Raw genomic sequence first — 22,813 nt, forward strand, 5'->3', positions numbered from 1 at the left:
CCAAAGGGTTATGAATAATCCTCTCCACTCCCCTTCACTGTTGGAGGCCTTTCCAAATATTTCCCAGCCCTTTCCCCTCCTGCCTGTTGATCTTGTCAGGGAGAATACAAGAGACCAAGTTTATGCCTTGACCAGCTGCAGCACTTCTCTAATTTTAGTGTGTGCAGCAATCACCTGACCAAGAGACAGACTCGGGTCGCACTTCCTGAAATTCTAGAGTGGGGAAGGTTATGGCCAGTACTGACAAGGCTTCCAGGTGATCTGATGTGAGGTGACTTTAGTGACCCTGAAAATTACTGCCAGAGGGAATCTGTTTGAAAAGATTAAAAGGAGCAAGTATTTAGTCTGGCAGCTAAGATACCTGCACACACATCGGAGTGCTTGGGTTTGAATCCCAGCTCTACTCTCACATCCAGCCTCCTGCTAATGTACATCCTGGGAGATGGCAGTGGTGGCCACTCCATGGAAGATCTGGATTGAATTCTGGGCTCACAGCTTCAGCCCAACCCAACTCTAGCCATTGCAGACATTTGGGGAACAAACAAGAGGATGTGAGTGCTCTCTTTTTCTCTCTCTAAATCTCCCCCCCCACCTCTCCCCCTCTCCCTCTTAAAAAAATGGCTAAATAAATAAGACAAATATTTTTAAAAAACAGTAGCTTATTATACACAAGCCTTAATTGAAAGAGGATATGAAAATCAAAGGGTTTGACAAGAGCAGTGGAAGTATGATCATGGTTCATTAGTTCATGTTTTAGATTAATTTTCTCTTTAGTCAGTCATCATCAAAGGATGAGAAATTATAATTATCTAGTTATTTTCACTTGTGAGATTTGACGTCCATGCTGCCACAGCCACGTGTCATGAAGCAGTAGAGACACATTCTGACAACTGAGTCATTAGGGGATTTCTTCATTGTGCAAATGGCAATGTGTGTACTCACACGAACTAAGACAGCATCAATGTCACCACGCGATGTGACCTCACAGGACCGCCATCTGTTGTGTATGTGGTCAGTCATTGGCCAGCACTTCATTATGAGGTGTATAACCATATTTCTGTAAGTGTAAGTGGGAAAAGGGGAAGCAGAACTCTAGAGTGTTTTTCCCTAGTGGTAAGTGCTTGCATCTCAGGTGACTGAGATCTCTTTAAAGTGTTAACCAGCAGAAGAGTGGAAGTAGCTTAACCCACAGACTTGCTGAGTCTACATGGATTATGATCATTCAGCAAAGTCCACGGAGCAAATTGCATTGGAGAGCTGAGCAGTATGATCTTCAAATAGGATTTTTTTTCCTCTTACCATCTCAAGCCTGCTCATATTTCCCCTTCCCGAACAGCATTCCTGTTAGCATCTCATTTGCCTTCAAACTTGGCCATTTGTCAGTTTTTCAAGTAGAAGACTTTTGTCCTCATCAGGACTGTGAGTTCAGGGCAGAGCAAAATCACATCCCCTCCTACAGAGATTGCATACAATAACTGTTCAACAAACATTTGTTGTATGAATCCATGAATAAATAAATTCAGATGAGCAGCCACTCAAACCTCCTTCACTACATAAATTCTCTCCAAGGGGGAAGGAATGCAGGCTAGAAAGAACATTGAATTAGAAGAACTAGCCTTCGTTTCCTGTTCGTAACTTGTAAAACAGAGCTATCCTGCAGAAATATAGCACAGATCACAAATGCAAGCTCCTATGTACTTTTACATTTTTTTTTAGTAAAAAAAGTTAAACAGTCAAAATTAATTTTACAGTTGGCCCTCTGTATCCATGGGTTCCACATCTGTGGATTTAACCAGCAGCTGATGGAAAATATTCAGTGGGAGAGTTTGGGCACTTGGCATAGCAGTTAAAATTAATTTAAAATTAAAATTAAATTAAATTGGGAGGCCCATATTCCATATTAGAATGACTTTATTTGAGCCCCTAACTCCACTTTGACTCCAGCTTCTTGCTAATGCATACTCTGGGAAGTAGCAGGTGAGGATTTCATTATTTAGGTCCATGCTGCCCATGTGGGAGACCAAGATTGAGTTCCCAGCTCATGGTTTTGGCCTGACCCAGAAGTGGCTGTTATGAACATTTAGGGAAGTAAACGAATTAATGGAAGACATTATCTCTTTCTCTCTGTGTCTCTTTGCCTTTCAAATAAATGAAAACACTTTTTTTAAAGATAATATTTAGGGAAAAATTTCCATCTGTACCGAATAGGTAAATCTTCATTAATAGATGATGGATATTGTTAAATTATTTTTCTGCTTCCATGTATAGGATCACTGATTTTTCTTCTTTAGATTAATATAATATATTACATTGATTTTGTTTAATATAATGCTTGCCTTCCATCAGTAGACTAAAGCCTATTTGATCATGGCTTATAGTTTTTATATATATTGTTGAATTTGACTTGCTAATATTTTGTTAAGGATTTTTGCACCTATATTCATGAGGACTATTGATCTATGGTTTTTTGTTTGGTTAATTGTTTGGTATTGTCTTTGGTTTTGGTATTAAAGTAATATTAGCTTTAAAAAGTGGTTGTGTAGATTTGCTGTTAATTATTTAAATATTTGGCAGACTTCTCTGGTAGAACTATTTGTTTCCAGAAATGACTATGTCATGTTTTTAAATCCTCTCTGCCAATCTATCTTTTAATTGATGTATTTAGACTCTTTTTAACATGTAATGTAATAATTGGTATACTAGAGCTTAATTTTTTTGTCTTGGTCAGTTTGGTGTTTCTCAGTATTTTTTTTTTTTTAATTTTTTAAATCCAAATGCTTCCCATTGGATTACTTGTACCTTTCCAAATCCTATTTGACTTATCTGTAGTGTTTTTAGGTGAATTTCTTTGATACATTATTTTTTTATTTACTAACTTACCTATTTATTTATTTGAGAGACAGAGACAGCCAGCTCCCATCTACTGGGTCACTCTCCCAAATGCCTGCAATGGCCAGGGCTGGAGTCAGGAGAGGTAATGCAATCAAGTGTTTGCACATGAGTGGCAGGGACGCAATCAACTGAGCTGTCATCTACCACTTCCCAGGGTCTGCACTGACAGGAAATCAGAATTTTCTTTTTCTTTTCTTCTTTTTTGTAAGATTTATCTATTTATTTGAATTCTAGGGTTACAAAGAGAGGAGAGATAGGGAGGGAGATCCTCCATTCGCTGGTTCACTCTCCAAATGGCCGCAACTCCCAGGGCTGGGGCAGGCTGAAGCCAGAAGCCAGGGGGCTTCATCTGGATCTCCTGAGTAGGAGGCAGAGACCCAAACGCTTGGGCCATCTTCAGCTACTTTGCCCATGCCGTTACCAGGGAGCTGGATCAGAAGTGGAGCTGCCAGGATGCAAACTGGGGCCATGTGGGATGCCGGCATATGCCACAATGCCAGCCCTGAGACTGTTTCTAATTACACAAACTACTGCTGCGAAGCAGTAGTGAAAGTCCTGGCTCTCCAGTAGGCATTCTTTCACGCTAACCTGGTGAGGGAATTGGAGTGCCCTATTACAGCCTAGCAAGGGGAGAAACCTCAGCTTCTTGCTTTTCCTGTGTGGGTGGGCATAGCACCACAGACTTGTGTATAATGTTTGTCTGGACTAGAGTGGCAGTTCTTCCAGTGTACATCTTGGTAGGCTGCCCCTTACCTGGTCCTTTGACTAACAAGAACAGGTTTTAGTGTTGTTTTTTCCCTTTGCCTGTTGCATTTTGGGGTTCTGGCTTCTTCAGTTCCAGTGTTGGCTATGTGGGGCAAAAAGAAAGCCAAAGAACTCATCACCTTGGTTATTGAATCTTGAGATCTATAACAGGTTTGCCTTTCTGTCTCCAAGTTTTAGAAATTTTTTTTGTGTGTTTTGTATTATGACTGGGATTTAGAGTTGTAACTAAAGGGAGAACTGGGGCAAGTACATCTACTCCATACTTCCTGAACTAAATATCCCTCTCCCATATATTTAGCATGTTAGTTGGTCTCTGACTTATGATGACTCAGCTAATAGTTTTTTTTAAAAGATTTTATTTATTTATTTGCGAGGTAGAGTTACAGACAGTGAGAGGGAGAGACAGAAAGAAAGGTCTTCCTTCCTTTGGTTCACTCCCCAGATGGCCGCAACGGCCGGAGCTGCGCTGATCCAAAGCCAGAAGCGAGGACCTTCTTCCTGGTCTCCCATGTGGGTACAGGGGCCCAAGGACGTGGGCCATCTTCTACTGCTTTCCCAGGCCACAGCAGAGAGCTGGATGGGAAGAGAAGCAGCCAGGACTAGAACCAGTGCCCATATGGGTGGCCAATGCTGCAGGCAGAGGATTAACCTACTGTGCCACAGTGCCGGCCCTGTCTCAAAATATTTTCAACACACAGTAAATTTACTGGAATATAACCCCATCATTACTCAAGGAACACCTGTATTATCAGTATTCTCTTAATTTCTTGGTAGTACAATGAGTTTCATTTTCTAAGTCTAATACTAGTAGGTGTCCAAAGAACATTTTAAAAAAATTTTTATTCCTTCATTTTTCATTTTATTTGAAAAGTAGAGAAAGAGAAAGATTTCCCATCTACTAGTTCACTCCCCAGTTGCCTGCAACAGCCATTGCATCAACCCAAGAGCTTCAGCCATCACCACTGCCTCCCAGGGTACACATCAGCAGGCAAGTGGAATTGAAGGTGAAACTGGGACTCAAGTCAAGTACTCCAATATGGAGTGTGGGTGTTCCAAGTGGTGTCCTAATCAGTGTGCCAAGTGTCTGCCCCTGGAAAGAACTTTTTTAATTGACACGTATGACCTTGTATAACAGGTGAAATAAGCTAGATTGGACAACACAAATTCAAAAATAATTCTATCCATCCCTCATTGGCCCTTAGCCATCTGTATTCTTTAGCTTGACCTTGCCACTTCCCTTCTTACCTTTCTAGTCTTCTACATTCTTCCTTCTCTGTCTCATCTCTCCTCCTTTATCTCTTCTTGCCTAAATGGTGGCCCATTTTCCACTTTCATAACAAAATCCCTGAGGTTTGGTTACTTATAAAGAAAACAGGTTTACTTAGCTCAGTTTTAGCAATTGAAAGTACAGATAGCAAGGTGCCACCTCTGTGGAGGGATCCCTGGCTGCATCGTTCATGATGGATAGCATCATGGCAGGAGTGTGTGTGTGACAGGAGACCAGAGAAAAATTGGGGTCCCAAGAGAACTATGTTAATCCCTTCCAGAGTCATGAACCCATGAACGGTTTGGGGCATAGTCAAACCGTGTTTAAACCATACTACCAGACTTCTTTGAACTTAAAAAAAAGATATATTTTATTTATTTGAAAGGCAGAGTGACAGAGAGACAGGAAGAGTCAGAGAGAGGAAGAGGGGCCGGTGCCATGGTGCAGTAAGTTAATCTTCTGCCTACAGTGCCAGCATCCCACATGGGTGCCGGTTCTAGTCCTGGCTGCTCCTTTTCCAATCTAGCTCTCTGCTATGGCCTGGGAAAGGAGTAGAATATGGCCCAAGTCCTTGGGCCCCTGCACCCACATGGGAGACTAGGAAGAAGCTCCTGGCTCCTGGCTTCAGATTGGCCCAGCTCCAGCCATTGCGGCCATTTGGGGAGTGAACCAATGGACAGAAGACCTTTCGCTCTGTCTCTCCCTCTCACTATCTATAACTCTACCTTGCAAATAAATAAATAAAATCTTAAAAAAAAAAAAACACAGAGAGAGGAAGAGATCTTCCATCTGCTGGTTCACTCCCCAAATGGCCACAATGACCAGGACTTGGTCAGGCTGAAACCAGGAACCTACAGCTCCATCCTAGTCTTCCACAGGAGTGGCAGGGGCCCAAGCACTGGGGTCATCTTCTGCTACATTCCCAGGCACATCAGCAAGGAGCTGAATTGAAGCAGAGTACCTTGGACTCAAACTGGCCCTCCATTATGGAATGGCAGTATTGCAGATGGCAGTTTAACTCACTGTATCACAATACTGGCCCTGTCACTGGACTTGTTTTAAAAGCCAAATCTGGGGGCAGGCATTGAGACATAGCAGATTAATCCACCACCAGCAATGCCAGCGTCCCATGTGTGCACCAGTTTGAGTCAGTGGCTCCACTTCTGATCCAGCACCCTACTAATGTGCCCGGGAAAGCAGCAGAAGATATCCCAGGAACTTGGATCCCTGCCCTCATGTGGGAGACCCAGATGAAGCTCCTGGTTTTGGTATGGTCCAGCTGTGACCATTGTAGCCATTTGTGGAGTAAACCAGCAGATAGAAGATCTCTCTCTCTCTCTCACTCTACCTCTGCTTCTTCCTCTGTCTCTCTGTAACTCTGCCTTTAAAATAAAATAAAATAAATATTTTTTTAAAATTTGGAGTAAGTATTGTGGTGCAGTAGGTTAAGTCACTGCTTGGGACTACCCACATCCCATATCAGAGGAATTGGGATCAAGTCCTGCTTCCAATCCAGCTTCTTTCTAATGCACCTGGGAGGCAGCACCTGATGGCCTGAGTACTTGGTTTCTGCCACACGCACATGGGGAATTTGGATGGAGTTCCTGGCTCTTAGTTTCAACCTGGCTCAGCCCTGGCTTTTGCCGGCATTTGAGGAGAGAACTAGCAAATCGCCCTCTCTCCCCCCACCCACCATTGTCTCTCCCTCTCTCTGTCACTCTTTCAAAAAATAAATAACTGAATATTTACAAAAACTTACCTGTGGCACACACACTCCCATGTACATTTTAGAGGACTTAAGCGACAATACTTACACATAAACTGGAAATTTATTTATGGTAGGCAGATACTTATTTTTGCAGCTTTAAAGAAAGTTGTAAAAACTTTTAGTAGTTATTATAATTTTCTTGTGGGAATAGCTAAAAGTTGTGCGTGATAATTAAAACACCAAAGATTTGAAAGTCTGAAACTATATTTCAGATGTGCCCCAAACCTGATGACTTTGAATTCAACACTTACCATTGCCAGGTTTCATTTTTCTTCTCTGTAATCGACACATTCCTGCCAGCTGCGATCCTGCAATCGTGGTAGTCTGTGGAGCCAGATGCAAATCAGAACCTGCTTGGAACTTCAGCAGTGATGTTTCTGCCTGCAGCAACATCAAAAAGGGGGATTTTGCTCTTCTCCTTCTTGAGGGATTAGCAGGCAAGTGTTAGGATGAAACCTACCCCGGCAGAGAGAAAAACCCACAAGGAGTTCACTGGAGAAAACTGTGTGATCCGTAAAGCGTAATCTGCGTTTTCCTGTTAACCTAGCAGTTCTGGGAGCTGCCCAGCATAGCATAAGACACAAGGCAGCCACTGACGTGTGCGTTGCGTTCTCCTCCGTATCAGTTCAACGACAGAGGATGTGTCCATCTGGGCACATTTTCTGAAGCAAAATGAGGCACTGAGACACAATGTAAGGTAACTCTTGATATTCTTTATTCGCATAAGGAAATCTGGCTAATTGGAGTTTTTGGTACATTTTTGTGGAGTTCAGTATGATACTTCATTACATGTACACAATGAGCAATGATCAAAGGAGGTAACTGGCATTTCCATTTCCTTAAACATTCAAAAAGTTTCTTGATTGACACATGATAATGGCCCATGCCTCTGGAGGACAATGCTATACTTAGATACATGCAAAAGTATACACTGTGCACTGTGCTGATCAAATCAGGGCTGGTTAATTGTTAAACTTCCAAAGTTGTCAGAGAGTAAAGTTGACAGACAAATGCAGAACACTGAATAGTTAAGGATGAAAGAATGCATTTTGTTAAGACAAATACAAGGAAATACATTAATATTGGTCATCTTGCATCATTTAGTTCTGATCTCAAAATCTACCTCTCACCATATTTTAATCTATAGTTGATTGATAATGCCCAGCAAATGAGTCCATTTTTCATCACTTTAACAATAAGTGATAAAAAGGAGTTTGTAAAGAAAAGAGGTTGATTTGCCTCTCAGTTTTGGAGGCTGAAAGTCCAAACGCAGGGTGCAGTAGCTTACAAGGTCCCCCCTTAGCTGTATCATCTCATGGCATAGCTGACAGGTAACTGTCCAATCCATCCAAAGAGTTTATAAAATTCTGAAGTTCCACCCTTCTTCACACAACCATTTCCCTTTCTGCTTCCCTATCATGTTGTACTGCAGCCAAGGGGGCCTTAGGCAGGGGTGGAATCGCTGGAGTTGATATATCTTTGACTTCATCTTCTAAAATTGTGAGCTAAATACACCTCTTTTCAAAAAAAAAAAAACACAACAACAACAACAAATAAGAACAACAACAGAAAACTTACAAACTTACAGTCCCATAATTTGAAAGTTGAAACTCTTTCATCTCACAGATTGGAAAACAGAGCCAGAGCTTTCAGGTAGTGTGGGCAAAGCGATCCAGAAAGCTAGTGACAAAGCCAGAACAACACATCATATCCTCTGTGTCCTGGTCAAGCAACTGACTACTGTACTTCACTCTCTTGATTTTGTGGTATCTGAGAAATTGTTCCAAGTATACCCAAACTTTCAACCAATTCAAATCTCATTGTTAAATAAACATTACCTGGGCCTGGCATATTTTTGTGCAGTGGTTTAAGCTGTAGCCTGTGACACCAGCATCCTACTTGGGCACTGGTTTGAGTTGCTGAGGCTCCACTTCTAATCCAGCTCCCTGCTAATGTGCCTGGAAAAACAGCAGAAGATGGCCCAAGTGCTTGAGTTCCTGTACCCATGTGGGAGACCCAGATGAAGCTCCTGGTTTCAGTCTAGCCCAGCCCTGGCCATTGCAGCCATTTGGGGACTGAGCCAGGAGATCAAAGATATCTCTCCCCTCCCCCTCTTTTTCTCTCTCTTCCTTCTCTCTCCCTAACTCTGCCTTTCAAATAAGTAAAATAAATCTTAAAAATATTAAATATTAAAAATAAGTAAGTAAATAAGCATTTCCTGAAGATTACCATACATACACATACAACTGCGAAGGAAGAGGCCTTCAGGAAGTTTCCATGAACTTTGGAAGACTCTTTATTAAACAATAGCCCCATAGTTATTCATTGTTTTTCATTTGATAATTGAGAAGTGGTCTAAACGCATTGAAATAATGAATCCTCCAAATTGGAGTCCCTGCTACTGGCCAGATAGCTCCCTATTCTCTGGCCGCTGGATGTATCTGCAGAGTGCAGCATAGCCTGTTGGTTCACGATTGTGTGCACAAAACACACATACATGAGAGCTGCTGAACAGCTCAGGACTTTCCACCAAGGAAATTGGGAGTGCTCTTTGGACCTCTTAATAATTAAAATGGGTCAAATCATCACCCCAGAAAGAGGGGGAGAGACAGAGAGAGATCTTTCATCTGCTGGCTCATTTCCCAAATGGCTGCAACAGCTGGGGCTGTGCCAGACTGAAGCCAGGAGCCAGGAGCTTCTTCTGGTTCTCTTACATGGGTGCAGGGGCCCAAGCACTTGGGTCATCTTCCACTTTTTTCCCAGGTTCATTAGCTAGATCAGAAGTGGAACAGCTGGGTTTCAAACATCCATATAGGATGCTGGTGTCACAGGTGACAACTTTATCTACTTTGCCACGTGCTGGCCCCTTAAGTTCTTTTTCATTGAGGTGTAACTTATATTCAGTAACGTTCCCAAGTTGTAAGTATTCAGCTTTTTTGAACTTGCATACACACACACACACACACACACTACCACCAGCAGCCGCCGGACAAAGCACCCAGTAGACCTCTTTGTGCCATCTGCAGTCATAGTCACACAAAGTTAACCACTAATCTGTCCTCTAACATCAAAGGTTCGTTCTCAAGGCTTCAATGTTGAAAACAAAACACAAACAAGCAGCTGATGATATGAGGTGGTAGGCTGGAAAGGGAAGAGGGGCCGAGAGTGTTTTAATCTACTTTGTTCACAACAGCAGCAACAACAAAACAAAAAACTCCTCTAACTTATCTTTGTTTCTCACTGTGTTCTTTAAAACTGTTCTTGTGTACATGATCTTAGATTTAATACATCTCTTTCAAAAGGGAATTCTGTGCTTCTCTTTTTATAATTTATTTGCTTGAACTTCTGACGTGCTCTAGGGATCAAAGAAAACTTAACAACGCGGAAGGAGGAAAAGAATTAGAGGACACTGATTTTTTTTCTTTTTTTTTTTTACTCTTGAGTTCTATTTTTCATACTTGCTTTATTTCCTCCTTGATTTCCCTTGGGATCAAAACCTAGCTTCTACATATTCACAGAAACGTGTGTATAATGTCTCAGAATATATGTATTGAAATATTTCTTATTTAACACGTAAGAATAAGTGCAGAAGGATTGTGCAGTTTGAGCACTGAGATTTCAGGAAGAAAGCAGGTCCTGAAATGGTTTTTGTTTAAAGCTTGCGGGTAATTACTCTGGAATCTCAAAACGCCAGCTGAGAGGTTGCTGAAATTGAGCTCTTCCAGTGGGAGTGTCTGGTATGGCACATGGATGTCCTGGCGCTGGGGGGAGCTTCTAAACCCCTGCAGCCCAGCCCTGAGACCCAGCATCTGGCCCAGAGAGGACCTCCTCCGACCCCACGTATCTGGAGCTTGTGCCCTCTGCTGGTGTCGAAGGGGATTGAGAAAGCCCAACTTGGCTTTCGGTTGCACTGGGGAAGCCGACAGCATTCCTGGAGCAGGAGATGGCAGTGGAGCCCTAAAGACAGTGAGCCTGTTCCCCAGATACTTAAGGTCAGGGTACTAGGACTTGAACAGAAAAGCTTGTACAAACACCAGCTAAAACTTCATGCAGCATCACAGTGAGTGGTAAAGATCTAGTGTAAAACGGCAAAAGCCATCTTCAACCTAAGTCCAAAACGTGGAAGCAAACATGACCGCTGAAATTTATTCAAAATATTATTGCCCTGCCTGACCACACACTTGCCCTTGAAACTACTCTTTGACATGATATGACAATAAATACAAACATTTGGGGAACCGTAAAAGAAAACCAGGATGCTCAGAATTCAAGGCAAAAACCTCAGGTGGGCACCATGTGATAGTCCACACTAAAAATGAGAATTAGGAATCAAGAAGTTGAACTCCGTGCCTCCGAGGATCTGACCCCCTGGAGTTCATTCGCATCAGTCACCGTGCCGTGTGCGTCATTTCCTGAGAGCTGGGATTTCTGTGCGTGGGGCGACGCAAAGACTACAGCTCATCTCTCGTGACCCTGGGAGGCGTGTAAATGGAAACCAGAGTTGCCCATATGTCCCCCTGGACTGCACATTTTTCTGGAAAAAGAAGAGAACAGAATATTGATTACAAGTCGCTAGGAGTGGTGGAGGGGCAGGGGGCTGGGAGAGAGATGGATCTGGATACTAAAATACATTCAGAGAGAAGGAAGAAGACCTAGTGTCCCACAGCACAGTAGGGGACTATAGTTCACAAGAACTCATTATAGATTTTACAAAAGACTGGGAGAAAAGAGATGGAAATGTTAATTAACCTTGATTTAATCATTATAATTGTGTGCATTAATTTTAACACTGTAACCCACAAAACCAAAGTTACTTCAAAAAGGTTGTAGGAAAATGGAATTAAAACATAAATTTTTTCTGGTACATAAAACTTTGAAATCCATACATACAAGGGGTCTTCAGAAAGTTCAAAAAGCATTCTGTGACAAATCATGCATGGATTTCAAATACTTTGTGCAAAAATAAATTTACTTTTTAATTCCATTTTTCATAAACTTTTTGCATTGGTGTTATAGGAGTGATTACCTCTGCCTTCCCCAAGCTTTGTGAAGTACACTTGCATGTACAATTTTTATGTGCCAATTAAACAGACTAATCTGTCTACCTCTATACATCCAAAAGATGGGTATAAAATGAAATGATTCCCCTAAAAAAGAAACGTGAAGCTACTAAATAGGGTTACTGAAAAGTGACAATCCCAAGGTCATCAGTCATATTGCGTACCTCTGAGTGACCCAACAGGGTAACAGAGGTAAGAGGAAACAAGCACACACGGGGGACCTGCAATTTCATCTTCCTCGCCAGAAGGTGGGCAAGAAAGTGAGCAGCACTTGACAGCTTTCTGGACCCTGGGGTCACTGCTATAATTGAGGGAGGAGATGTCTACAACATAAATGTTCCATTAAAACCAAGAGGAAGACGAAGGAAAGAAATTTTCACATTGAAGTGGAAGAGCGTAATTTTATTATTACTGTAATTGTACGTATGAATGGGTACATTGTAATAATTTGATACCTGTGTTCAATGTGTAATGATCAAGTCAGATTAGTTGGCATTTATTTAGAGAGAAAGTATATTTTTTAAATCAATTCCATATTTATTTGGGTTATTATACTCCTCCACCTTAGTGTTTTGTTCCTTAAGATGTTTTTAATTCAAAGATTTAACAATTTTTAACATTTGCCATATTCACTTTATTTGTACATAATATAAACACATACATATGTACTGTTTTTTCTTTTTTTAAAAAGATTTATTTTTTATTTATTTGAAAGACAGAGTTACAGAGAGAGGTAGAGACACAGAGAGAGGTCTTCCATCCGCTGGTTCACTCCCCAGATGGTCGCAACGGCTAGAGCTGAGCTGATTTGAAGCCAGGAGCCAGGAGCTTCTTCTGAGTCTCCCACGTGGGTGCAGGGGCCCAAGGACCTGGACCATCTTCTACTGCTTTCCCATGCCACAGCAGAGAGGAGCAGCTGGGACTAGAACCAGCGCCCATATGGAATGCCAGCGCTTCAGCCCAGGGCTTTAACCCACTGCACACAGCGCCGGCCCCCTATTTTTTCTTAAAAACAGGAGTACTAATATCACAAAATGAGTGCTTCATGACAACGAACACAGAGTGATGACAGAAGGGTATATTGCCATACAGATGGTATGATTCAGTGAAAACAATTCTTATAGCTATCTGTATACATAACGATGCAACATCCATCATGTATAGACAATATGAAAATTTTGTCTGGCTTATTTCACTTAGCATAATGATCTCCAATTCCATCTATTTTGTAGCAAATGTCAGGATTTCATTCTATTTTATGGACGGATAATACTCCATCGTGTGTGTGTTTGTGTGTGTGTGTGCTTGTGAGTGTGTATATGTTTTCTTTACCCAGTCTTCAGTTGAAGGACATCTAGGTTGAGTCCATATCTTTGCTATTGTGAATTGGGCTGCTGTAAACATGGGAGTACATGTATCTCTCTCACATGCTGATCTAACTTCCTTGGATATATTCTCAAGGATTCCCAAGCAACATAGCTGGGTCATTGATAGATCTTTTTCAGTTTTGTTCCAGGAATCTCCATACTGTTTTCCATATGGTTATTCAAATTTGCATTCGCACCAACAGTGTATTAGTTTACCCTTTTCTCCACAACTTTGCCAGAAATTGTTATTTGATCTTTGGATAATAGTCATTCTAACCGGAATAGATGACACCTCATTGTTATTTTTATTTGCATTTCCTTGATGATAAGTGATCCTGAGGACTTGTTCATGTGTCTGTTGGCCCTTTGTATTTCTTCCTTTGAAAAATGTCTATCAGGGCCAGCACTGTGGCATAGTGGGTAAAGCTGTCACCTGCAGTGTCAGCATCCCATATGGGCAGTGGTTTGAGTCCTGGCTGCTCCACTTCCAATCCAACTCCCTACTAATGTGCCTGGAAAAGCAGAGGAAGATGGACAAAGTGCTTGAGCCTCTGCGCCCATATGAGAGACCCAGAAGAAGCTCCTGGCTTCTAGATGCAGCCTGGCCCATCCCTAACCATTGCGGCCATTTGGGGAATGAACAGCGGAAGGAATATTCTCTCTCTCTCTCTCTCTCTCTCTCTCTCTCTCTCTCCCTACCTCGCTCTGTAGCTGCCTTTCCAATAAGCAAAATAAGTCTCTTAAGAGTGCATACGGAATGCCAATGTTATAGGTGGTGGCTTAACCTGCTGTGCCACAATGCCAGCCTATTTCTTAATTGAACTGTTTGTTTTGTTGTTGTTGAGTTTCTTGAGTTCCTTAAATATTCTGAATATTAATCCTGTATCAGATGCATAGTTTGCAAGTACTTTCTCCCATTCTGTCAATTGTCTCTTTATATTGTTAATTATTTCCTTTGCTGTGCAAAAGCATATAACCCCTTTTGTTTTTGTTTTTATTGCCTGTGCTTTTGAGGTATAACCCAAAAAGTATTTGCCTATGGCCTTGCAGGGTTTCCCCTATGCTTTCTTCTAGTACTTTGATAATTTCTGATCTTAATTTTAGATTCTTGATCCATTTTGAGTTGACTTTTGTGAAAGATATAAAGTAGGGGGTCTGGCTTCAAACTTCTACGTGTGGAAGGAAGAGTATAATTTTGAAAGGTATATCTTAATACCTATGTAGCCTTAAGCTGTGCTCAGGCAAGGATATTATCGGTAAGAGCTCAATAAATGCTAGTTATAATTATTACATTTATAATTATTATTCACACCAACAGGGCTTTTAAATGAGCCAGACTGTCATTATAGGCCAGTCTGAATTAAGAGGCAGTTGTCAAAGGAAAAGAATACAAATGATGATTATCATGCAATAAAATCCATCAGTAAGATAGTTTTCTAAGCTTCCTAGAAGATTTGTTTTGAAGTGTCATAAAATGTCTTCATTTATTGACTAAAAATATGTTTGGATTATCATAACCGCTACTTAGGAGCTAACAAATTAGTAGCACAGAGAGGAAAAATCACTAATTCTTAGCAAAATTTTACTTTTATGAATGATCTAGTAATGAATTTCCCAGGAATATAAGTATATATCTTCAGACAAGTCAGCATGAATTATCAGTGTTTCCATCAAAAGATATAGGTTTTGGGGCTGGCACTGTGGTAGAATGGGTTAAAGCCCCAGCCTGCACTGCCAGCATCCCATATGGCTGCCGGTTCGAGTCCTGGCTGCTCCAGTTCTGATCCAACTCTCTGCTATGGCCTGGAAGGGCAGTAGAAGATGGCCCAAGTGCTTGGGTCCCTGCATCCATGTGGGGAAACCCCAAGGAAGCTCCTGGCTCCTGGCTTCGGATCAGTCCAGCTTTGGACGTTGCTGCCATCTGGGGAGTGAACCAGCGGATGGAAGACCTCTCTCTCTCTCTGGCTCTACCTCTCTATGTAGCTCTGTCTTTCAAATAAATAAAATATATCTTAAAAAATTTAAAAATAAAAAAAGATAGGTTTTATTTTGTTCTGATAAATTTGCAGTTATATATTTTGTCTCTATTTAGGGATGTTTGAAGAGAATAAGATGAAAAACTTATGAAGCTATATTGTAGAATCTTCCCTAAAATTAAATGAAGTAAACAAAACAGAAGACGCACAAAGAAAATTATATTTGAAGAACCTCCTCCTCCCATGACAAATTATCAAAAGCCACAGCTTCTCTTATCTTTTCTTTCCTCCAGTTGGAAGGGAGTGGCCTAACTGTTAGCAGAGGCAGTCGTGGGGCAGACACGCACGGGTGAAGAGGAGGAAATAAATGCCTACATTTTTCCCTTGTCAGAAACAAAGACTTCATGATTCTGTCCTGAGCTGGAGAGTAGCTAGACTCTAAGAGCAAATCTATTTCAGCAATAAAGTGGGATGGATTGCAGTGCAGGATCTCCAATTCAAGTACAGCAAAAAGGACACTGGCCAATCCACCACACAAGAGAACCCACAGCTCCAGCTGAAGTTACTCCTCTGTGCTCACTTCCCCCATCGCCAGTAGTTGTCCTCACTTACTGTTCATCCTTTCTTCCATAGTAAAAAGTATCTTAACATTTGTATTGGGCATAAGACCACCCATGGAAAAAATATAATATATACATTTCTAAGTTAGCTTTGTAGCTAAGTGTGACCCCATAGGTTTCAAGTTCTGGGCAAAACTAAAGTGATGGGTAGTACATATGGAGTGGGCATTTCATTCTCACGTCTCTCTTCCTGGCTGTGAAGCAAATGTGTTAATTGGAGCTAAAATGACCATGATGGGTCACATGGTGACCACACAGTGAACTTGAGACTCCGTATTAATAGCAATGGCATACTCATGTTGCAAGACAGCAGGTCCGCCTACTTGCGCACACATTGCTACTATTGCAAAAACACTGAATTCATCTTCTGAGAAAGAGCACATTTATTATTGTTGTTGTTACCATTATTACAGAGCTATAAGGAGAAAGAGACAGGCCATGTCAAACCCAAATCAATCTCCTTTTCCAGAAAGGGATCCAGGAATTTATGGAGTTAGGGTAAAAAGGGTATAACTAGGTGAAATAAAGTGACAGAAGGTGATAGATGCAGAAGAAAGGGGTGAGGAGAGTCCCTTGGGCATGTACCTTGACAACTCATGCCTTTACTTCCATTGCATGTTCAAAGGTGGCTGCTGGGGGTCAGCACTATGGCGTAGCAGGTAAAGGTGCTGGCATCCCATATGGGCACCTGTTTAAGTCTCAGCTACTCCACTTCTGATCTAGCTCCCTTCTAGTGTGCCTGGGAAAGTAGTGGAGGATGGACCAAGTGCTGGACCCCTGTACCCATGTGGGAGACCTGAATGAAGCTCCTGGCTTGTGGTTTTGGCCTGGCCTAGCCCCAGCCACTGTGACCATTTGGGAAGTGAACCAACAGATGGAAGACCTCTCTCTCTCTACCTCTGCCTTTCAAATAAAGAAAATAAATCTTTGTTTTTTTTAATGAATGCTGAAATGTCATCAGAGGTGTGTCATTTTTAAAAAAACGGTTTATTTATTTATTTATTCATTAGAAAGGCAGAGTGAGAGAGAGAGAGAGAGAGAGAGAGAGAGAGAGAGAGAGAGAGAAATCCTCCATCCACTGGCTCACTACGCAAATGGCCGCAATGGCTGGGTCTGGACCAGGCCTAAGCCAGGAGCCAGGAGCCAGGAGCTTCTTCCAGGTCTCCCATGTGGGTGCAGGGACCCAAGAATTTGGGCCATCTTCTGCTGCTTTCCCAGGTGTATTAGCAGGGAGTTGGATTGGAAGTGGAACAGCAGGGACTCGAATCGACATCCATATAATGAACGATAAGGTAACTCTTTGTTTAGTCTGAGTTGATCTACACAGGCTCCACTTACAAGGTTGACTGTAGCTAGTTCTGTCCAATTTTATCAGGGACCTTAAAAGACATCTTGGCAGATTTTTTTTTTTTAAATATGGAACGCTTCACAGATCTGTGTGTCATTCTTGACAGGGGCCATGCTAATCTCTGTATCAGTCCAGTCTTAGTATATGTGCTGCTGAAGTTGTATTTGGCAGATTTTTAGCCAGGACAGCCATCGTGGGCCACTGCGTTATGCAATATGAGGGCAAATGACAATTGTGGACTTCTTAGTACGTTAGACAGTTAAGGGAGCTTGCTGTTAAGCAAGGCAAGGGGGACCTTCGCTGCCCATGGTTTCAGTCAGCCTTCTAAATGGGAGAGGAATAAACTCCTTTGTGATTTAAGCCACCATTACGTTGAATTTTCTTTCTAACAGTTGAGTCTGAGTCTAATCCTAACAAATCATTTTCCCCTTCAACTTGTCCCCAGGCAGTAAGAGAAAAGAGAGAACACAAAAGATGCAGCCCCAAACGGAGTATCTAAGAGGAAGAATCATTAGTCTGAGAGAGATATGAAAATGATTCACCCCCACCGTGTCTGTGAAACTAGGATCTGGATTCAGATCCACACGTTAGATAGTACAGTAGAAAGGAGGTTTGCATGTAAATGAAAAAGACTGTGACAGGAAAAAAGGATTAAAAATATGTCTTGAAAGAAATACACCTTTAAAGCTTGAAGGAAAATTCCTACAACAAATGCTTTGTATTGTAGGAAAAATTTCAAAGTCTATGAATTCGATGAAACAAGAAATCAAAGGTGAGCTAAAGCAACAGAAGGCTGTGCTTGCAATGTGTGATGGTTAATTTTGGGTCTCCAAGGGTTCCCAGAGTGTTAGGCATTGTAGCACAACAGGTTAAGCCACAGCTTGAGACACCCGCAATCCCATATGGGAGTGCCTTGTTACTCTGCACTTTAATTCAGCTTCCTGCTAATGGATACCCTGAGAGGCAGCAGATGATAGCCCAAGTACTTGGATCCCAGCTACCCACTTGGGAGACCTCAATGGAGTACCTGGCTCATGGCTTCAGCCTGGTCCAGCCACATTTGGGCAGACATGATTCTAGTTGTGTTGGTGAGGATGCTTTAGACTAACATTTCAATCTAGAGACTAAGCAAAGCAGATTGCGTTCCCTAGTGTGGATGGCCTCATCCAATCAACTGAAGAGTCGAATAGTGCATGAGTAAACAGGAACTCCTGCCTGACTGCTTTGAGCTGAGACCTTGGTGGTTTCTGGCCTTTGCACTCAATCTGCAACATGAGCTTTCCTTGGGTCTTCATGCTGCCAGTTTTTGCCCTAGAACATAGACTGTGGCTCTCCTGGTTCTCAGGCCTTTAACTCAGACTAGAGCCACACATCGTGTCTCCTGGGGCTCCAACTCAGTCCTGGGACTTCTCAGCCCCTGCAATCCTCACATGAGGTAATTCCTTATAACAAACTTGCCTCTCTCCCCACCCCTCACACACATCTGTTGATTCTGTGTGTCTGAAAATCACCAAAACATATAGTACCAAGGGAAAAAAAATGGACACCAGAATGCACTATTAAGAAAACTAATTAGAAACAACAGACATGGCTAAAAATTAAATTAGTACCATGAATAAAAGGCCTCTGATAACAATAGAGAGTGCAAAGGACAAAACCAAAAATATTTAAATTTAAATAGAAATTAAGTGTAGAATGGACAGTAATAATCTGCCATCAGTGCATCCAAGATTTGAGAACTCAGTAAATGGAAAAGAAATGACATTCAAAGATGTAATACAGGCCGGCACTGTGGCGTAACAGGCTAATCCTCCGCCTTGCGGCACCGGCACACCGGGTTCTAGTCCTGGTTGGGGCGCCGGATTCTATCCCGGTTGCCCCTCTTCCAGGCCAGCTCTCTGCTATGGCCCGGGAAGGCAGTGGAGGATGGCCCAAGTGCTTGGGCCCTGCACCCGCATGGGAGACCGGGAGAAGCGCCTGGCTCCTGGTTTCGGATCAGCACGATGCGCTGGCCGCAGCAGCCATTGGAGGGTGAACCAACGGCAAAAAGCAAGACCTTTCTCTCTGTCTCTCTCTCACTATACACTGCCTGTCAAAAAAAAAAAAGATGTAATCCAAGAAAAGAAATTGAAACAATGATACAAATGCATCTGCACATTGTGTTCTAGGACAAACTGTTTAAGAATGATCAACACTAAACTAACTCCCAGTTAAGTTACTAATTTTTTAAAAAATGAATTCTTTAAGCTTTTAGATTTAAAATGAAAAAAAAAAAGTTGCTTTTAATAGAGGACAATGGAACTGATGTTGATCTTTTCCACATCAGCAGAAGCCTATAAAATACTAAGGATGGAAAGGATTTGACTACGAACAATAAATCAAATCAAGTTGAATTTCAAGGCAACAGACAACCATTTTCTACACATAAGAACTCAAGGAAGGGACCAGCATTATGGTGTGGTGGGTTAAGCTGCGGTCTGCAATGCCAGATCCATATAATCACAGATTTGACTACTGGCTGCTCCATTTCTGATCCAGTTCCTTGCCAATGCACCTCGAAAAGCAATAGAAAATGACACAAGTGACTGGGTCCTGGCTACTCACATGGGAGACCTGGATAGATTCCAGGGTCCTGGATTTGGCCTGGTCCAGCCCATGCCATTGTAGTCATTTGGGGAGTGAATCAGCAGATAGAAGATCATTCTTTCTCTCTGTAACTCTGCCTTTTGAATATTTATTTATTCAAAAACAGAGTTACTGAGAGAGAGAGAAAGGCAGGTCTTCCATCCGCTGGTTCACTCTTCAAATGGCTGCAACAACTGGAGCTGGGTTAATGCAAAGCTAGAAGCCAGGAGCTTCCTTCGGGTCTCCCACACAGGTTCCGGGGCCCAAGGACTTGAGCCATCTTCTACTGCTTTCCTAGGCCATAGTAGAGAGCTGAATCAGAAGTGGAGCAGTCTGGACTCAAACTGGCACACATATGGGATGCTGGCACTGCAGGCAGCAGCTTTACCGGCTATGCCACAGTGCTGGTGTCTGCTCTACTTCTGATCCAGCTCCCTACTATTGTGCCTGGGAAAACGTCAGAAAATGATCCAGCTACTTAGGCTCCTGCCACCCACATGGGAGATCCAGATGGAATTCTAGGTTCTCGCCTTCAGCCTGGCCCATCCCTGATCATTGCAGCTGTTTGGGGGGATGAACCAGTGGGCAGAGGGTTTTTGTCTGTCTCTCCTTCTCTCTCTCTGTAATACGGCCTTTCAAATCAACCAACCAACCAATCAGTCTTTGAAAAATTATGTTATTCAATTTATTTATTTGAGAGACAGGAAGAGACAGATACACACACACATACACACACACTCAGGGTGCAGAGTGGGGTAGAGAAGTAGTGCTGCATCTGGTGGCTCACTCCCCAAATGCTTGCAATGGCTGGTAACGGATCAGGACTGAATCTGGGAGCCAGGAACTCAATCCAGGGCTCCCACATGGGTGGCAAGAACCCAACTATTTGAGCCATCACCACTGCCTCATAGGGTCTACACCATCAGGAAACAGGAATAAGGAGCTGAAGCCAGAGATCCAACCTAGGTGAGGAAGTGGGCACGCTAACTGATATCTTAACTGCTAGACCATATGCCTGTCTGCTCTTCCCCTCTCCTGTGGACCTGTCCTGCGAGACCCACACTGCCAGTATGGTGGGGCGACAGCATTCTTTGGCAAGAAGCACCAGACATGTCCGTTTACTAGCAATCAAGCACACCTTTTAAAGGGCAGGCAGAGGGGGCATAGCTAGTTCAGAGCAACATTAATTCTATAGGATAAAGCTAATATTGGAGCCGCTATGCCTCTCTAATCAGCTTGAAGGTCACATAAACTTCCACGTGATCCTTATGGTTTTTTTTTTTTTTTTTGACAGGCAGAATGGACAGTGAGAGAAAGGTCTTCCTTTGCCGTTGGTTCACCCTCCAATGGCCACTGAGGCCTGCGTGCTGCAGCCGGTGCATCACGCTGATCCAAAGCCAGGAGCCAGGTGCTTCTCCTGGTCTCCCATGTGGGTGCAGGGCCCAAGGACATCCTCCACTGCACTCCTGGGCCACAGCAGAGAACTGGCCTGGAAGAGGGGCAACCGGGACGGAATCTGGCGCCCCAACCAGGACTAGAACCCGGTGTGCCGGCGCAGCAGGCAGAGGATTAGCCTAGTGAGCCACAGCCCCGGCCCCTTATGGATCTTGACCACACCCAGGAGCTGGTTATCTAATTGGCAATTGCAAGGCCCTTCAACAGGGAGTGGGGGTGGGGGAAATGTGCCTGGGACTTCTGCTGCCTGCCAGCAGTCAGGTCCTGCATGGGCTAGGCAGGCAGTCTCCCAGCCAGGCACAGGATCACCCACACTCTCCCAATTTTAAATGAGAGAGAACTTTGAAAAGAGTTGAGGGAACTGTAAAGATACTAGTGGAGAAACTTTAATTGCTTAAATACATATTTTATTTATTAAAAATTTTAAAATTTATTTTCATTTCATTTGAAAGGTGGAGAGATAGAGAGAGATTATCTTCCATCTGCTGGTTCACTCCCCACATGTCCACAACAGCCATGGATGGGCCAGCTGAAGTCAGGAGTCCTGAGCTCAATCCATGTCTCCCACGTGGGTGACAAGAGACCAAACTACTCAACCATCACCTGCTGCCCCCCAGGGTGCACAGTACCAGGAGATGGGAATGGGAACTGGAGCCAAGACTCAAACCTAGACACTCTAACATGGATGCAGAGGTCCAAGTTATTTAATTAAGTTGTTAACCGAGTGGTATCTTAACCACTATGCTAAATGCCCACCCCAAAATACATATTTTAGATATTTTAGAAGGAGTGTTACGAGTTACACAAGAGAAACTTGCTTCCACCCAATGTGGAAGGTCTCACCAGCAGCTTAAAGGGACAGAGAAGCACGGTAATGATACCATGAGGATACAACCATCAGATCCAGACACAAGCTGCAGAGTTTGCTGCTCTAAGTATGGTCCCTGGGCAGCAACATCAGCCTCCAACCAGGAGGTTGCCAGTGACATTACATCTCAGACCTATTCCAATCCTACTCCTTAAAGCAGAAATGGACTTTTTCACAAGATCCCCAGGTGCTTTGTGAGTACTTTCAAGTTGGAAGAGTACCCAAGACACCAAATTGCTTTAGCAAATAAATTGCAAGGAACAAAATGAGCCAAAAACATATAGATTGAAAAAGATTAAAGACCCACCAGTAAGCTGCAATGTGGGCTTTGAATCCTAATTTTAATAAACTATCTGTAAAAAAATTTGAGACAATAGTGGAAATTGGAAGATGGAATATTATTATGTAATAATATTGAGTCAATGTCCTTTTCTTAAGGAAATTAATGACACTGTGGTTATTTTGAAAGGAGGGGCTTGTCTTTGAGAGATATCTGCCCTCATATTTGTGGAGAAAATGGTATCATGTCAGGCATTTTCTTCAAAGTAACCCAGCAGCACATAGAAACGGTGGTGAGGAATAAGGTTGGAGGAAAAATGGGAGCAGTTGGAGCCGAATAAGACTGGCCGTGAGCTGATCACTGTTGAAGCTAGGTGACACTACGTGGGAGTTAATCATGTTATCTTCTCTCTGCAATACAACCCTAATACCAACCACCCCATGATAGGTCAAACCTCACAAGCTGAGGGCACAGCCACCCACAAGACTCCCCTCACTCCAAGTACCAGCTAGAAGCTCCAGG

At 42.7% G+C, this 22,813-nt stretch overlaps 1 non-coding gene across 1 annotated transcript; it reads right to left on the reverse strand.

Annotated features, from left to right (window-relative positions):
* Positions 1–17,125: 17,125 nt before the first annotated feature.
* LOC133767353 (U6 spliceosomal RNA) lies at positions 17,126–17,227 on the reverse strand. The gene has a single exon (XR_009866841.1). It is a non-coding gene; the product is annotated as a U6 spliceosomal RNA (small nuclear RNA).
* Positions 17,228–22,813: the final 5,586 nt, after the last annotated feature.

Source organism: Lepus europaeus, chromosome 9, assembly GCF_033115175.1.
Source record: "Lepus europaeus isolate LE1 chromosome 9, mLepTim1.pri, whole genome shotgun sequence".
Lineage (NCBI taxonomy): Eukaryota > Metazoa > Chordata > Mammalia > Lagomorpha > Leporidae > Lepus > Lepus europaeus.